The following is a 17817-nucleotide window of genomic DNA, read 5'->3' as shown; positions in this document are numbered from 1 at the left end:
AAAAAACTGGATCAAAGTAATGTTTCAGCATTCGACCATTCACTAGTCCTTCCTTTGTTTCTGTACCATCCAGGCTCTTCAGAAAGTAAGTATTGTTCCCTTGCAATGCCTGGATGATAAATGACCCTTTCTACAGGAAGTCAAACCTCCCATGCTTTGCTTTGTCTTCTCTCTTGGAATCCCACCTTAGAACTTTGTCTCCAATGTAGAAGTCTTCTATTTTGGTCCTTTTATCAAATATTTTATTGAGTTTTTCTTGTAACACTTGGGATCTTTGGTGCACTTCTTCTCTGGTATGCTGCAAATGGATGGTCTGATTTATTCTCCTTTGAATGTCATTGGGTTCCACTTGAGCTTCTTGCAGCAATTTCATTACAGGAAATCCTAAAGATGAAGGAAACACAACCTCCATGCCATAGACTAACTCATAAGGGCTGGTTCCAATAGATCTCTTTGTAGTAAGTCTGTCTGCCCACAATGCATTTATGAGTTTCTTGTGCCAGTTTTTCTTGTTCTCTTCCAACAATTGCTTAATAATATTAATCAGGCTTTTATTGGAAGACTTAGTTAGACCATTACCTTGAGGGTAATAGGCTGTGGAATGGCCTAAAGTGATACGGTATTTGTTACAGAAATTCATCATTTTCTTGGACTTGAAGGCAACATCATTATCGGTTATGATATTTTCAAGATAGCTAAATCTAGACAATATGTTGGTTTCTAAGAATCCTATAATCACTGTATCATTGGCTTGTCTAGAAGGAATGGATTCTATCCATTTGGTGAAATAGTCTGTGGCAGTAAGAATCCATTTATGTTGGCCAGAAGAGAGAGGGTGTATTTCTCCAATGAAGTCCAAACCCCATTGTTGAAAGGGCTTTTCAGTGGAAATTAGTCTCAAGGGTAGGGGTAACAGTTTCCTTTTGCCTTCAAAAATTTGGCATTTGTGGCAAGTAGTAACAAACTTCTTTACATTAGTGAACAAGGTTGGCCAGTAAAATCAAGCCCTTAGTATTTTGTCTGCAGTTGATTTCCAGTAAAGGTGTCCACCGCAGTCCCCTGCATGAAATTCTTTGAGAACCTTGTCATCTTCTTCTTTTATTAAACAATTCAATAGAATACATTCATGATTTTTCCAAAAAAGAGCATTATCTAAAATACAGAATTTTGAAGCTTTCATCTTTAAAAACCTTTTCTTTGTTCTGGATAACCCTAGAGGAGCCTACAGGTTTAATAATACATGAATTATATCAGCATACCAAGGTGATTCTAAGAAGGCCTGGCTGATTTGTGGAGTCGCCATCTCCTGTTCATTAATATCCAGGGCTTGAAAGTTTGTTTCAGTCATGAGTTTAGCCAATCCCTGTCCTTTTATAAGCTTTGTAGGTTTTATTTCAATATCATACTCCAATATTTTAGCTATCCATTTACCTCGTTTGCCTTCAATTCCATCCTGAGTCAGGATATCTTTGACAACAGCATTTGGTACATAAGCTACTACATGGGAGTACAATATATAGACTCTGAAGTCTTGAATAGCTTTCACAAGTGCAAAAGCCTATTTTTCCATGATTTGGTAATTTAGAGGTGCATCTCTAAGTGCTTTACTGAAAAAGGCTAAGGGGTTTTCATCTCCTTGATCATCCTTTTGTAGTAAAACAACTACTATAGTGTGTTCTGATGCAAATGAGAAAATTATGAAGTCCCTATCGAACTTTGGACTTGTAAGGACTGGTGTGCTGGTTAAAGCCATTTTAATCCCTGCAAATGCTTGTTTGGCTTCTGTTGTCCATTTGACCTTTGAATCCTTTTTTAACATATTGTTCAACAATCTAATTAATTCAACGAAATTAGATATGAATCTTCTCAAAAAGTTAATCTTCCCTAAGAAAGCTTGAAGTTCTTTAACATTTTTGGGGTGGGGTATTTGCATAATAGCTTCTACTCTAGCAGGATCAATTCTGATGCCATCTTTGGAGATGATATGGCCTAACAGTTTGCCTTCTTCTAGACCAAACAAAGACTGTTTAGGATTTAATGAAATACCATACTTTCTGCATTTTAAAAACACTTGTCTCAAATGATCTAAATGTTGTTGATATGATCTAGAAAACACAACGAGGTCATCTAGATATATAACCAGAAAATCGTGAATTTCTTTTGCAAAATCTATGTCCATTGCTCGCTGAAAGGTTGCCCCTGCATTCTTAAGTCCGAATGGCATTTTAACATATTTGAATGTACCCCATGGTGTTGTAAATGAAGTTTTTTCTTGGTCATCAGGATGAACCGAAATCTAATTAAAACCTGAAAACCCATCCAAAAGTGAAATCCTAGAAGCACCTACTACTCTTTGTAAAATATGATCCATCTTAGGTAAAGGGTAAATGTCCTTTAAAGAAACCTTGTTTACATTTCTTAAGTCAACACATAATCTGATTTCACCTATTTTCTTCCTTGTAGGCACTAAATTAGACACCCACTCTGAAAATCTGATTGGAGCAATTATCCCTGCATCATGCATTCATTTGATTTCTTTTTCAATTAAAGGAAGCAATACAGGGTTGATTCTTCTAAGCTTTTGTTTGAATGGTTTTTGATTTTCCTTGAGGGGTATTGTATGTTGAATTACAGAGGTGTCATAAGATTTGAGGTCTTCATAGCTCTAGGCAAAAACATCTTGGAATTCTTTGATTAGTTCAACATACTTAAGTTTTTGATTAGGGGGCAAAGATTTGGACAATTTTACCATTTTTGGATTCTCTTCAGTTCCTATGTTGTAGTCTTCAATGTCTGCTTTTAGAGGTTCCATATGGGGTTTCTTTGGAATATCATTGAAATCAAAGAGATCTTCCAAAGGAGTTAATCCTTTGGGAAAATGATTGTCTTCTAAATTGATAATTTCAGATTCTCCTTCAACAATCTCATCAACATCTGTTTCTTAAAGATTCTGTATTTCCTTTTTGGTAAATTTCGTTGGATGAAGCATTTGAGTTGTATTTTCTGCTGAAATGTCTGTTTCTATTTGATTTGTTGGATCAAACTCACTAACTATATCTTCATCTACATTAGTGCTGGAAAATTCTTCTTCTAAGGTTAAGAAATTATTGATCTGATTATCACTGTCAAACACTTGCCAGTTCTTTACATTATCAGGTATGGCTGGCCTGTGTCTAATTTCAGCTGTGAATTGATGATTTGGTTCAAATGGCAATTTGCAGGTGCTGGCAAACATTGCTAGGCTATGAGCTTGCAGGTTATGTTTTCTCGAGATTTTGGCAAGCTGAGTTTCTAGAAATGTATTGAGGATCTCTATAGCTGTTCCTTTGTACTCTCTTAATCTGGGATCATTTGTTAAGAACTTCCATTTTATCTGTTGAATGATTAAATCAGAATCTCCTAGGACTGACACTCTAGTTGCTCCCAATTTCTTGACCAGCTTAAGACCTAGCAATAGAACTTCATATTCAGCCATATTATTAGTGGACCTAAAGTTTAACCTGTAGGCATGGCCTTCAGCATGATTGTTTTCAAGATTGTGCACCCATAGTCCTGCTCCTGCTCCTAATTTGTTCGCAAAACCATCAAATTCTAAGTACCAAAGGATTTCATGTTCAAAATTAGTATCTGGAGTTTCAGGGATCTGTTCAATAGGGAGATCTGGTTTATCTGATGTTTCCTGATTTTCAGAAATTTCTTGGATTCGGACCCTAGATCTTTTATTTGCAATTTTTTCTGCTTCTTCTGCTAGAATTTTTATTGCATGTGGGGGATCAATTTCAGCATTGTAAAGGATAAAAGAATCCATATCTGAATGTATTGAGTAGATAGGGAAATTTTGAGGTTTCTCTTGACTACTTACTACATACTTCATTAAGGTTTCTTTGTATCGTCTTTTGGGTTGACCAAACACTGAAATAGTAGCGTAATACATGTCTAACTCTAGAGATCCTTGAAGCTTTTCACCCCAAGATCAAGACAATAACATGCCATACTTTGGTGGAATATTAGCTACTACTATGTCCGTTAAGATAGTTTTGGCAGGATATTGGACTAGTGACACACATAAGTCTTTGATTAAACCCAAACATTTGACCTGACTTGAATCAAAAGAGAAAATGTCTTTATATGGCCTGGTGATGTCAAGGTCTAGTCTCTCCATTACAGATTTAGGCATTAAGTTATGAGAAGCACCAGAATCAAACATGGCATTGTGAAGTATTTTATCATGTATGTTCAAATCTACATAGAAAGGAGGAACTTCTCCCTCTGCTGTTTTCCCATTTACTCCTGAGCCAAATATCAATTCAGGCTGGTCATCAAAAACATTTATTGAATCATCGTTCATAGAAATTTTGAGTGATCTGCTGATTTGACTTATGTAGACATCATGTTTAGCTAATTCTGATAATGGAACAACTATCTTTAGTTTGCCTACTTCTGTCTCAAGATTGAAAGGTCTTTCAGTCTGAGTTCTTGTATTTCGGACAGCTGAATTTTCTGCGTTTTTCTCCTCCTCAGTAGTGGGATTATGGGCTGAAGTTTTTCCCAAATCAAGTTCTAGAGGCTCTCCTACTTTTCCTTTAGAAGGAGTAGAAGTGGAAGGTTGTCTGTTAGGTCATTGATTGTCTGATATATCTTCAACGATTGGATTATTAGGGTTAGGATCTGTTCTAGAAAAAATATGTATAGGGGGGGTACTGATCTTATCTTTGTTGGGCTACTTGGTACCTTTTTGTTTACTCGTTTCAAGGACATCTATTCTTCTGCTCCTTAGATTGTATTGTTTGTGGACTTCATAAATGGCTGTATCATATCCCTTCCTAAAGTCAAATGATTCACCTGACTGAGTTTGGAATTGTTTAAGAATTTGAGCTTCTTGATCTTCTTGGGTCAAGAAAACTTGTTGTTCATTTTTGAGTCCCATCAAGTTAATTTGAGTGTCTTCTGTTGTTTCATCAGAAGTTGAGGCTTCAACATAATTTTCTTGAAATGGGGGCCTAATATTTTGGTCAGGCCCTGTCTTTCCAGTGTTGGGATTTTGGTTCTTCCTGAAATTTGGATTTCTCCCCTTGGTTGACCATCCCAAGGAGATTTTCTCTCAATTGTTTCTACTTTATCTCCAAGTCTACACATTCCTTTAATAATAGCATCTAATTTATGTTCAAAGGCATAAGGTTCTTCTTTGAAAGGTGTCCTCCTTTCAGCTTTGGCCCTAGATCGTTTAGATATCAGGTTGGCCTCAACACTGACAGCTATACTCTACATCTCTTCTAAGTTTCGAGGAGCTCTTTCCCTAAGTTGGTATGCCATATCAGAATCAAATGCATCAGGGAATTTGATCAAGGCCAAATCTGGAGGAGGTCTGAGATTTTTAGGAATAACATTGTAGACATTATTGAATCTGGTACAATAATCTTGGACAGTATCTTGTGTGCCTCTCCTTAGGTTTTCATATTCCGATAAAATATGGAGAGGATCTTTCTTATTTTCCCATCTATTCAAGAAGGACTAATATAGAGCTCGTGGGTCATTGATACTGTTTGCAGGGAGGGCTCTAAACCAGGTTCTAACATCTCCAGTTAAACTTTGAACAAATACTTTCATTCTAACATCATCATCATCAATCTCATATTTTTCAAAATAGTCAATCATTTTATTGGTATGTTGTTGAGCTATGTAAGTGCCAGTACCTTCAAAAGAAGGGATTTTATTTTGATAGTCTTGGGGCAGAGCCCTTGGATTGGTAGGTAAGTTTAGAGGAGTATATCGGTTTGCCATGGTTGCAGAAATATATGTGACAACTGGAAGAGTAGGGATAACAATGGGAATCTGTGTTGTAGATGGAGGAGTGGAAAGGGTAGTTTCAGGTGCTAATGGTGAACTTGGAAAAGCTGTAGTAATCACAGAAAGGTTTGGAGTTCTTTCAGAGGTAAGCTCAAATTGAATGGAGTTCTGCAAATGTTTGTCAAGGTGTGAAGTAACAGTTTCAATTTGCAAATTTTCAGTGAATATTGGATTTTGAACTGTGTGGGTTAACCCAGATTCTAAAAAGGTCTTAAACAAAGGGTTTTCAAAACATTTATCAAAAGGTTCGTCCTCAGGGTAGGTCCACTTCACCGAATAGGATTCGGATTTGTATAGAGGCCGAGAACTAGTAGAATTTTCTTGGCTCCCTTGTCTTCTAAGAATCCTAGGAATCAGATTAGGATTTTCAAACATAGGTGGGGGATTAGGATCAGGATTTGATCTGGTGTAATGAATCCTTTTTGAAGCCATTTTCTAGGTGTGTTTTTGGTTTTTTTTTTTTTTGAAAATAGATTTTACAATACAACTTTAACAGTCTCTTCTAGGAAGTTTTAGATGTGGGAGTTTTGAACTTTCCTAAAGGTTTATTTGAAAAAAGGAATTGAACAAGTATTTGAAACCCACTGTTCAATCCATGAACTAGACCGGAGATAGACTGAAGCAACATTCATTTACTTATGCAATTGCAAAGCAAAAGCATTTCAAAGGCTACCTGGCTAACTTCAGGCTCCGTCTGTAGTTTATACATCATACAATAGTAACAAACAATTATTCAGATCCCCAACGAAGTCGCCAATGATGTTATCACTCATGTTTTCCCAAAAGTTGTAAGAAAAGGAAGGATGTCGAGGTAACCACAGACCAATATTTTAGATACAAAATCTAGCCAATCTGTATCTCAAGAGGGCTCTCCCTTTATGATTTAGCTTTGTTTTTTTTAAAGGTATTAGGCTAGTTATGAGGTTCAAGGGTTTTGTTTGAATTTGGGTGGTGAGATTCAATAGAATAGAGAGGTAAAACTGAGTAGTTCAATCTATTGGGCTATGGAGTCAAAGAAGATGGCTTTCTGGATTTGGCTTCTTAACAGAGGATGGCTTCATAGAGCAAGGTAGTCAAACAGGGAACAAATAAAGGCTGGAAACAGATGGAATGGGCTCAAATGGGTGAAGGGCAGTTAAGAATCCTTCAACACTTTGAAAGAGGGAAAATGGATGATTACTGATAAGGAGAAATCAAGAATTCTTTTGCAAATAATCAACATTAAAGAATCAGAAAACAAGAGCAATTAAGATTTCGTTGTTTATACTAATTTTGAAGAAAACACAGAGAATAATAAAGACTGAAAACAGAGTGCAATCAAGCATATTCTGAATTTAATCCTTTTCTTCATCATTCAGATTATGAAACACAGATGATATAAAAAATCAGAAAACTGTAAAACACAAGATATAGAGGACTTATTGATCCAGTGGTTGATTCAAGAATTCTGTGACAAGTCCTCTGCTTCAATTCTTCATCCAGTAGGCCAAACAAAAGTTGATTCCAACAACTCTTTATTCCAAAAATTCCAGTATTACAACATAGTCTAGGAAATCCACACACCACCCCAATACTCTAATGGAGGGGGTATTTATACAATAGAATATGTATAAACAATATCTCATAACAGCTGTGAGATAATATCTAGGTTTTAACTAATAAGAATTTACAAGTAAAATAGAAACAACTAACTGATGTTGTGCTGGATGTAGGCCTTTAGGGTTCGGCTTGCAGCTGTTCTCTCCAATAACTCTGCACATTTGATAGTCTTTAATGTTTGATCTGCTTTCTTTAATTCTGATCTGCTTTGCCTTTAATGCTGCTCTGGTACACTTCAATGCTTGTCTAATACTCTTTGAGTTGTTTTGATGCTTTTTAATTGTGTTTTGACTCCTGCTCACTGCTCTCTGGTATTTAGCCTCGAAATTTCCCTTTTCCCAAGGGTAACAATGCAGCTATGGATTTCTCTGTGGCTGGTACGTTGAGTTCTGTGGAGATTTGCTAAGAAACCATGGTAATTGATGCACTGATAGCCGATTGTTGGAGATAGCTGGAAAAGGTACCTGTTTTACAGAGGAAAACTACATGCTACTATTTGAATGGCTGCGAGCTCATCGATGGAGCCTTTTTGGTCAAAAACTGGAAATGCAACCTCAGTCGATTTAATTTTGCAGGAGAGCGTGGGGCGCTGTATGCAGAAAAACATAGAAAAATGACCTTTTTCCCCTTTATTTGACAAAATGAAGTTTTGGTGGGATTTTTTGATATGATGGGTGGATGACGTTAGTAGGAGTACAGGGCAGATGACGTGGCGGTGACGTGGCGGGTGATGACATCACAAGGATGGATGATGTAAGCAGAAGGGTGACGTCAACGAAGGATGGTGGTAAGTGGTTTTTCCCGCACCGCTTTTGGGGCTGGGTGGTTTCGGGCGGAGGGCGAGCGATCACCCCGGATGGGCGACACGTGTCCTTGGTACGGTGGCAAAACCACCGGGTTCCCACAAGTTAACGTTCGGCGATGGAGGGGGGTGCAATACAATCGCCGACCATTGGATGAACGGGCGCAGATCTATCGGTGGATGGGCTATGGAGACGGTGGGAGGTTAACTTGCGGGCCCGGTTTATAATAAACTATATTTTTAATACATTGGGGCTATTTTCATTGGTCGAGGGAATGCTATTAATCAACCAAAATGGTTGATTAATCCATTAATTTGCACACGGGAAGGTTATTAACATATTCATAATAAATCTGTTAATCCCTTTCAAACAGTGATATGGTCGTATTTCAACCGGGGGAGGGATATGTATTATTTTGGGGTTTTTTAATGTATTTACATAATACGGGATTGGGCAATAAGGCAGGATTTACATAATAAGAGTTAATGGTTAATATGAAAAAAATGTAAATGAAAGCGCTAGGTTATAAACTTAGGCTTAGGATGAAGGGGGGATTTTATGAGGAATATTTGTTAATTTCCTAAGTAAAATAGGGTTTTACTTAGGCATGGTTTATGAAATGAGATGAGTGATTTTAGTGATATTTAAGAGCAGATTCTTAATATTTTTGGGGGGAAATTAGTAAATGATTTAGGGAAAAGATGAAGGGGAATTAGTTATTTCAATCTTGCCTCGCTTGAATTGCTTCAAGTGTAATGTCCGCCATGGCACTTGTGATAAAAGTAAAAGTTAACACATTAAGAGACATGATCCATCACAAGTATCATTCTGCAACACCAATCTACCTACCTTGCCTACTTTGCCTAGCATTTTTTCCTTCTTTCTTTGGGTGCACTTAGACTAGCAAACCCTCATCAAATTTTGTTTCTTTGCATAGCAAGCCTACCTAAGTCTGCACTTATTACTTCCAAGGGCTCAGATTAAACTGTTGAGCTCCTTTGCTTCTCTACCTATCTACTTATCTGCCAAGATTAAACAATTTGGTCAGATTTTATTCTCTATCTCTAAAACAGGAAATTCAAACATGAACTAGCCAAGATTAAGTTGTTTGGTCATTCATCAATTGTGGCATGAGTTAACAAGCTGCACACAATGCTTTATTTACATAAAATGAAAAAGTAGTGGCATTTTGGTCTTGCACACTTTCCTGGTCTTTCCTTTATTTGGGGTTCATTTCTTTCACTTGTTTGACCATTTTATTCTTTTTACCCTTTGATTTTTCTTTTACGGCATACCCTCTTTACATTTTTTACATTTTTTTATAAATGGAAACCCTTTACAACAAGGAAAGGGATGAACATATTACAGAGCTCAACAAGTCAATCATGAAATATGACACCTATTGGTATAGGAGTATAACAGACCCAACCAGATTGGAGCACCCAGCTGCACTATGTGCTGGAATTCTATAATGTGACTGCTGAAGAGGAGGATGAAGATCCAAGAAGCATTAATATTCCAGAGGTAGAAGGGCATCGTGAAGTTGAAGGTCCACAAGTAGACAACCCGGACATCACCACGTCGTTGATGTCAAAGCAAGTAAACTTTGGTACAGAAGCAGAACTGAAGTTCACAAAAATTGGAGATTATTGGGACGAAGCTACCGTATATAAAGTTGTTGTGCGAATACCAAGATCTCTTCCCTACCAAGTTTTCAGATTTGAGGGGCATAGTTGGCGATTTGGGCGTTATGAAGATCACTATGAAGCTGGACACAAAGCCTATTAAACAAAGGCCATATCGCCTTAATCCTAAATACAAGGAAAAGGTCTGCCATGAACTGGATAAGATATTGGAGGCAGGCATCATAGAACCGGTTGAAGAATCTAATTGGGTGAGCTCGATGGTGGTTCAGGAGAAGAAACAAAAGGGTGAAATAAGGATTTGCGTATACTTGCAGAAGCTTAATGATGCATGTGTCCACGACCCATTCCCAACACCATTTACAAATGAAGTGCTAGATAATGTTAGAGGGAAGAGGCCTACTCCTTTGCTGATAGGTTCTCTGGGTATCATCAGATTAAGATCGTGCCCGAGGATAGGAGAAAAACAACCTTCGTGATGGAGTGGGGTTGTTTTCAGTATACTGTGATGCCATTTGGGCTTAAGAATGCACCTGCGATTTTTTCCCGTGTAGTCATAGAAGCGTTTAAGGAGTTCATTCATAAGTTCCCGGAAGTATACTTTGATGACTGGAGGGTGTTTGGATTAGTAAAGTGCCATGTAGCAAGTATGCGCCTGATGTTGGATATTTGCCACAGATATCAGATCGCGCTGAACTTGAAGAAATGGATCTTTTATGTTCCTTTTGGGATTTTGCTGGGTCATGTTGTGTGCAAGCAATGATTGATGGTGGACCCTATAAATATTACGGTAATCGTGAATTTGGAAGCCCCTAGGAACGTCAAGCAGCTATGCGCGATGTTGGGTCATATGGGATATTACAGAAAATTTATGAAAGCTTATGCCCAAAGTACCATGCCCATGGAGAAACTGTTGAAGAAGGATGCAACATTTTGTTGGGATGAAGAATGTCAGTGCAACTTAGATGTATTGAAGGAAAAGATGGTCACTGTGCCGATCTTGGTATTCCCTGATTGGAAAAATGAGTTTCACGTACATGTGGATGCCTCTTGCATTGCGTTGGGTGCAGTGCTAACACATGCCGATGAAGGAGAAATGGACCATCCTACAGCCGTCACGAGTACGAAATTATCGAAGGTTGAGAATAATTATTCAACGACTGAGCGCAAAGGATTGGCCATGGTGTACACACTGCAAAAATTTAGGCATTATCTGTTAGGGGGCATTTCAAGATGTACACAGATCATTCTGCCTTGAAATACTTGGTCAATAAGCCTGTGTTGGGGCGAATATCTGCAAATGGTTGCTATTATTTTAGGAGTATGACTTTGAAGTCATTGTGAAGCCAGGGAGGTTAAATGCAAGACTTGAACATCTGTCATCGATCGAAACAGGTGAACAACCTAATAATTTGGAGGAAGGGTTGTCAGATGCATTGCTCTTTGAGGTGCTTGTAGTAGACAATCATTTTTTAGATATTATTCACTCCTTGACTATGGGGATGGAACCGAAGGATATACAAGTCAGCAAAAGAAGGAATTAGTATTCCGCGCAATAGATTTTTTAGTTATTGTGGGACATTTGTATAAGATAGGTATAGATGAAATATTGTGAAGATATGTACCGGATTTTGAGTGGGATAGCATCCTTGCTGAAGCTCATGGGGGAGATGTGGGAGGTCCTTATGCAGGAAAAACAATTATGCAGAAGATTTTGCGCGCAGTTCCGTGGTGGCCTACATTGCACAAATATTCCAAAGCGTATTGTAAGGCATGCGATGCATGTCAAAGAATTGCCAGACTATCACAAAGAGATGAGTTACCACTACATCCTCAAGTATCTTTGCATCCCTTTGAGAAGTGGGTGATTGATTTTTTGGGCCAATTCAGCCCCTAGGAAAGAAAAAAGGTGTGTGCTATATCATCACCACGACAGAATATCTCACCAGATGGGCGAAAGCATAGTTGGTTAAGGATTGTATAGGGGCTACAACAACAAAGTTTTTGTTTGAGTATGTCTTAACCAGATTTGGCTGCCCAAAGGTGTTGATGAGTGATAGAGGTGTGCACTTTCTGAATGAAACGATCAGTGCATTTATTGAAGAATTGTAGGTCTACCATCATAAGAGTACACTGTATCACCCATAGGCCAATGAAAAGGTTGAAGCCTTCAATAAGATTTTGGAGAATGCGCTGACGAATATCTACAACGTGCAGTGGAATGACTTGGATGTGGGCATACCCGGAGTATTATGGGATTATAAGACTATTTGTAAGAAGCTAACAGGGCAAATGTCATTCATATTAGTATATGGGGTCGAAGTTGTAATGTTGATGGAGTACATTGTGCCTAGTTTGTGCATAGCAGCCCTGACAGATATGGCAGATCGCAAGGCCCTGGAGGAACAACTTGTGCAACTAATGGATCTCGAAGAGGATTGATTTTTGGTAGGATTTCATCAACAAGTATAGAGGGAACCCAAAAGATCATGGCACGATCACCACATCAAGCTTTGCACATTCAAGGTAAATGATCTTGTCCTGTTGTATGACAGTAAATTCACTAAATTTTTGGTTAAATTCCAGATGCATTGGCTAGGGCCATATATTATCAAAGAAATTACAGATGGAGGCGTAGTTCAGCTTGTGAAGCTGAACGAGGAACCTTTTCCGGGAAGAGTGAATGGGAGTAGGTTGAAATTGTATACATGGGAACCTGCATAATGACTATATGGCAACATGATAGTCTTAGTGCTCCAGGCAGTTGCAAGGGAGCGTGAGACTACAAAATACACTGCGAGGTTTGGAGGAAAATGTAGTGAGTAGGTTGCGCGAACAATGACAAAGATGCAATCTAGGGAGTTGCAACGACAATATGATGAAGTCAGGGTGACTGTGGCTCGATAGCACCAGTGTAGCACCTTGCTAAATTGTAGGAAGGAAAGCAACTCCTAGAAAAGGTGGAGGAAGTGCAAAAGAAGGAGGCCTTGCTAAAGGCTAGGTTGCAGCCTTGGCTAGAGGAGGCTTATCAAGTCATGACATCCATTCAAGATAATCTTATAGGGTTGTAGAAGAAAAAACAGATGGTGCGGCTGGCTGTAGAAGGACAAGCCATGGAAAAATTGGTTTTGGAAGTCAAGTAGGCAGCAATGCAGAGCACTGCCAAAGTTGCAGTGATCCAGGTGGAGCTGGGAGATCTTCGTAGTAAGATTGTAATGCCATTAGAGTGACTCAAGGGCGAGTCACGATCTTTGTGTTGGGACCCTGTTGGGATGGGGTCCCCTGGGTCAGTTTTGGGGTTAAGATAACCCGAGTTGTGATACAATTTTGTAAATATTGTAAAGTCTCCACGATTTATGGATGCGGAGCGTGTAGATGAATAGGAGTCAAAGGGGTTTAGCCCCTTGTTTTATGTAAAGTTTGATTCAGTTTTGAGATTCACCCATGGTCCACTGACCATGGAATTGTATGAAAAAGGCTATAAATAGGTGTGTCTTAGAAGAGTCCAAGGCAATTAAGGATAGTAATTAATGATGGATAGGAAGTGATAGTGAAGAGAAGTGGGTCAAATAGGAGAAGAAAGGCTCTACATCTGAGTGCGCAGAGGCCTAGGTAGAGTCCATAGCTAAGTGCGCGGACCCCTACAACTATGTGTGCAGGGTAGTTTTAAGTCTGTAATCTTGAATTGAAGATCAATAAAGATAGTTTCCAAAGAATTCTCACGTATTTCTGTTTACTTCTGTTAATGCTATATGATGTCGATGAATGATGTGTTTTATGGAATATTGACTGAATGTTGCACAATTATCTTTAATAACTGCTAATGATGTACACAATGCATGTTTAAGTATTTTTTCAAAGACTCTAATGAATTCTTTGATGTTTACTAATAACTTAAGTAAACCCGCGGGAACCCTAATTTAGGAATGCTCTCTGATGCATGTAAGTAGATAGATTAACTGTTAAAGGTCCGCAAAGACTCATCATAGACCTTCACGAAGATCTGAAGGCCATTTTGACGGAGTTGCAACAGTGTGCCCTAGGAGTGTATCGATCTGTGCGAAGGCAGATCTGAGGCACTGGAAGACATCACACTAGTCTATGGATGTAGAAACTTGGTTCTTGCATCCCCCCATATTGCTTCGGGTGAGACTGCAGCCTGCACTACATGGGTTATGGCCGAAAGGGCCGGTAGTGTAGGGTTTTGTTGGTTTGCGCAACTAACTCTGAACCTGGGTCAAGACCCTCTAAGCCAACATTGTTTCTTTGGATGCACAAGAATCTATCAACTTCTGAAGCCCTTCTACAACCTTCTAATCTCTTAATAGTTTCAAACAAGTTTGCAGAAAAGACTTTAAACTACCTCCTTGATTTACTAACTCCTGGTCTTGTGTCGGAGCTCAATCCTATGTCGGAGCTCGATTCTGTGTCGAAACTTGATTTTGTATCAAAGCTGGTGGCACGTCACAACTAGTTTTCTACTTTGGTTGCACATTGGAGGTTGAAGCTCCAACATCCATAGAAATTTTCTTCCATAAATACTTCTTTTTCCTTCTTGATATTAACAAGAGATTTCTCAACAGTCTTTCTAACCCATGCATTTTCAGATTCTTTATTTCCATTCGTTTTATCACTACTAGTCACAGGTCCACTTCTAGTAACAATACTAATTCATAGTTCATCATTCCTTCTTTCAATAGTTATCATTTGAATGTTCTGTGTCGGTTGTTGATTTCTCTTTTCTTGCATATTCACTATAAGTACAGGAAATTCATCAATTACATGGCTAAAATATTTACAGTACTTACATGTCGTAGTAGGGTTTTGATAATCTCTCGCAAAATGACCTGCCTGGTCGTAGTTATAGCAAATAGTCTCTCCATGTCCTCGACCAACACCACTACCTCAACCTCTTCCTTGGTAATCACCTCTACCACCGCACTATCCATTTTTCTCATCTCCATGCTCTTTTTCTTGCATTCTATAAGCATCAACATTGTGCTCCATCATTAGTTCATAAGCTTGACAATTATTCTCATAATGTCCTACCCATTTACAAAATTTGTAGTATAGATTCCTTGGATTCTGTACATATTTCTATAAAAAATAACAATATTCTGAGTGATGTAAACCTCTAGTATTACATATTTCACACCATAGGCTAGATTGTGCATTCAATGGATTCGGTGCTCCAGTAGCCATGTAATTTATGAAAATAGGGCATTGTTCTTAAGAATGGCCCTCTAATTGGTAGTTCATACACCATACTTCTTCTTGTAATTATTTTATTTTCTTGATATCTTGCAACTGTAGGGTCAGGTTCGCTAGTTGACTCAGAATCCATTGCATGCCTACAGTACTATCTCCTATCGACAAAGCTTCCAATTTCATCGCAATTTTTAGAGTTCGGCTTGGGTTCCTATATTTTTTTGTGTCAATGAAAATGTGATATGTGGTAGCAGTGCAGATTCAATGAAAATGTGATATGTGGTAGCAGTGCAGATATAAACCATTCATGATGTTGCTGCGGAGCTATGTCGAAGCTTACTTGATCCAATAACACCTTAAATATTCGATGAAACTCCCAAACAGACTCAGTAGGTTTTTTTTTAATTTCTTTCAACTCAGTGATGCACTGCGACTCAGACTTCAACTTCTTAAATTATCTTATTATTGTGGCTTAATATCTGTGAATGTTTTGATATGATTATTGGAATACTTCATATACCACATTAAAGCTCTATCTCGTAGAGTTGTAATGAGCTGCACTTTATTTATATTGTCGTCATTAATCTACTTCACTGTCCATACTGCTTCACATAAAAACCAAAACTGTTCCAGATCTTTCGATCTAGTTCCTCTGAAAATAGGTAGCTTAATATCTTCAACCATATTTCTTCTTGAAGGGTGACGGGGAGGGGGAGGGGGATGGGGGTAGGGGGAGTAAAGGGAGGGTGATAAGGAGGGGGAAGGGGAGAGTTATGAACACCCTAGCTTTTACTGGACTCTGGCTTTGGCGAACTCTCAAGTTGGAAAGGTGAATACTTCGTAGTTGCCTGAGGGTTAGTAGGGAGGCTTCCTTCACTTTCTGATTCAATCAAAAGAGGGCTATAATAAGTCTCTATGAAAGTCTTTGGGTCTTTTCCATGAGCTCTCTTTTTGGTATCTACTCTATATCTATTTCCATTTCACATTACTATGATGTCTGGTTCATATTTACTCCCTCTTCTTCCAAACATAAGTAAAATAAAAATCTGGTTGAATCTGTAAAATTCATTTTTCACACAAAAGCATCTTAATCCAAAGTTTCAATGGTTTCAAATACTTACCTCGCGGTCCCTTGAAGAATCATCATTATGCTTTACTGTAGGAAACAATTGAGTCTATTATGAACTCTGTAATGAATCCTCCCAAGATGCTATCAATCCAGAAATCAACAACCCTCGATATCCTATTGTCAGGGCTCTTGAGTCATTGTATAAGATCAAGAGTCCATGTCATAGGTTCTCCTCCTTTAAAACAATTCTTTCTTTCAGCCAACCTCGATATCCACTCATACAACTTAGTAGAGAATGAAGTGAAGAAAATTTCGTATTGATCTGTATAAATAAACTTTTGTAACCAAGCTTCAGACTTCAGACGAGGGTTTCTATTTTCTTGCTTCGAAAAATCTTGCTCCTTTAGTTCTACCCAATCTTGAATTTCTTTCTTCAACAGATGCCACATAAACATATCCTTCAAACAGATCACAATCCCAACAACAGAACCATTCATTGGATTGTTTTGGGTTGACCCGGGTTCGATCCATACTACTAAAAAAAAACCCCAATTACTGGCCCTTTTGGCAACAACCTGCAAGCAAATCACAGTCTCACCTGAAGTGAATATGGGAGGATGTAGAACCAGGTTTCTGCAACCTTGAGGGATGATGCGATGTGGTTTTATTATGTTTTATTACTCTTAACATGCATACATTACTTCACCGCATTAACTTAAACACTTAAATACATCACATAAACTCACAAAACATCACTACACTATAATAACATGCATTTGTAATAAAGTGTTATGCTACGACACATATGTTATGAAACGAGCTCACAAAAAGATAGAAGACAAAGATCAATGCCTTAGAATTCAGCCTCTTTGAGGGGGAAACCTCCTTTACATTACACAAATGAACAATTCTTGGATGATACAAATGACAAGACCTCCTTTCTATATATAAGAGTCTAAGGGGTCATAATATAATCAGAGCTGACATAACAATAATAATGTAAGGGCATAATAATAACAATACTGGGCTTCTATGGGGCACAATAATAAAAATATGGGGACTACATGGGCACAATAATATAATAAGGGGGTTGTACTAATAACAATAAGGGGTTACACTAGTAGTATAGGGACCTAACATGCCCCTCTCCTTCAAAAAGTGTTGTCCTCAATGCTTGGGTAGTTATTGATGCTTCTGTATAAATTCTTGTCCTCCCATGTGGAATCTTCAGCGGGTAAGTTCTTCCACTTGATGAGATACTCTTAAATTGATCTATTTCGTAGCTGCCGATTTATCAGTTCTATGACTGCTTCAGGTTCCAATATGATTTTTCCTTCCTTGTCAAGTTCTCGCAATACTGTTTGAATTGGGATCTTTTACAACTTTTGAATGAGTTCCCACTCCTTTGGGCATATGGATATCTGTAAGGCATGATGTTTCGAGGAACACTTCTTGGAATCAAATGAATATCATGATCATGATCACGAATAGGTGGGAGGTCTTTGGGAGTCTCAAATACCTTGGAATGATTGTCCAAAACGTTTTGGAGATCTGGAGAAATACATGATTTTGATGTGGGATCCTCTAGTGAACGTAATTGAGGAATTACACCCTGTTTTTCTTTATTTAGAAGCTTTGTCATGCTGTT

The sequence above is a fragment of the Pinus tabuliformis genome, chromosome 9 (genome assembly GCF_031772625.1).
Source record: "Pinus tabuliformis cultivar Carrire ecotype Pingquan chromosome 9, CPIR1, whole genome shotgun sequence".
Taxonomy (NCBI): domain Eukaryota; kingdom Viridiplantae; phylum Streptophyta; class Pinopsida; order Pinales; family Pinaceae; genus Pinus; species Pinus tabuliformis.
The sequence above is the reverse complement of the archived record's forward strand: the minus strand, read 5'-3'. Positions refer to the sequence as shown.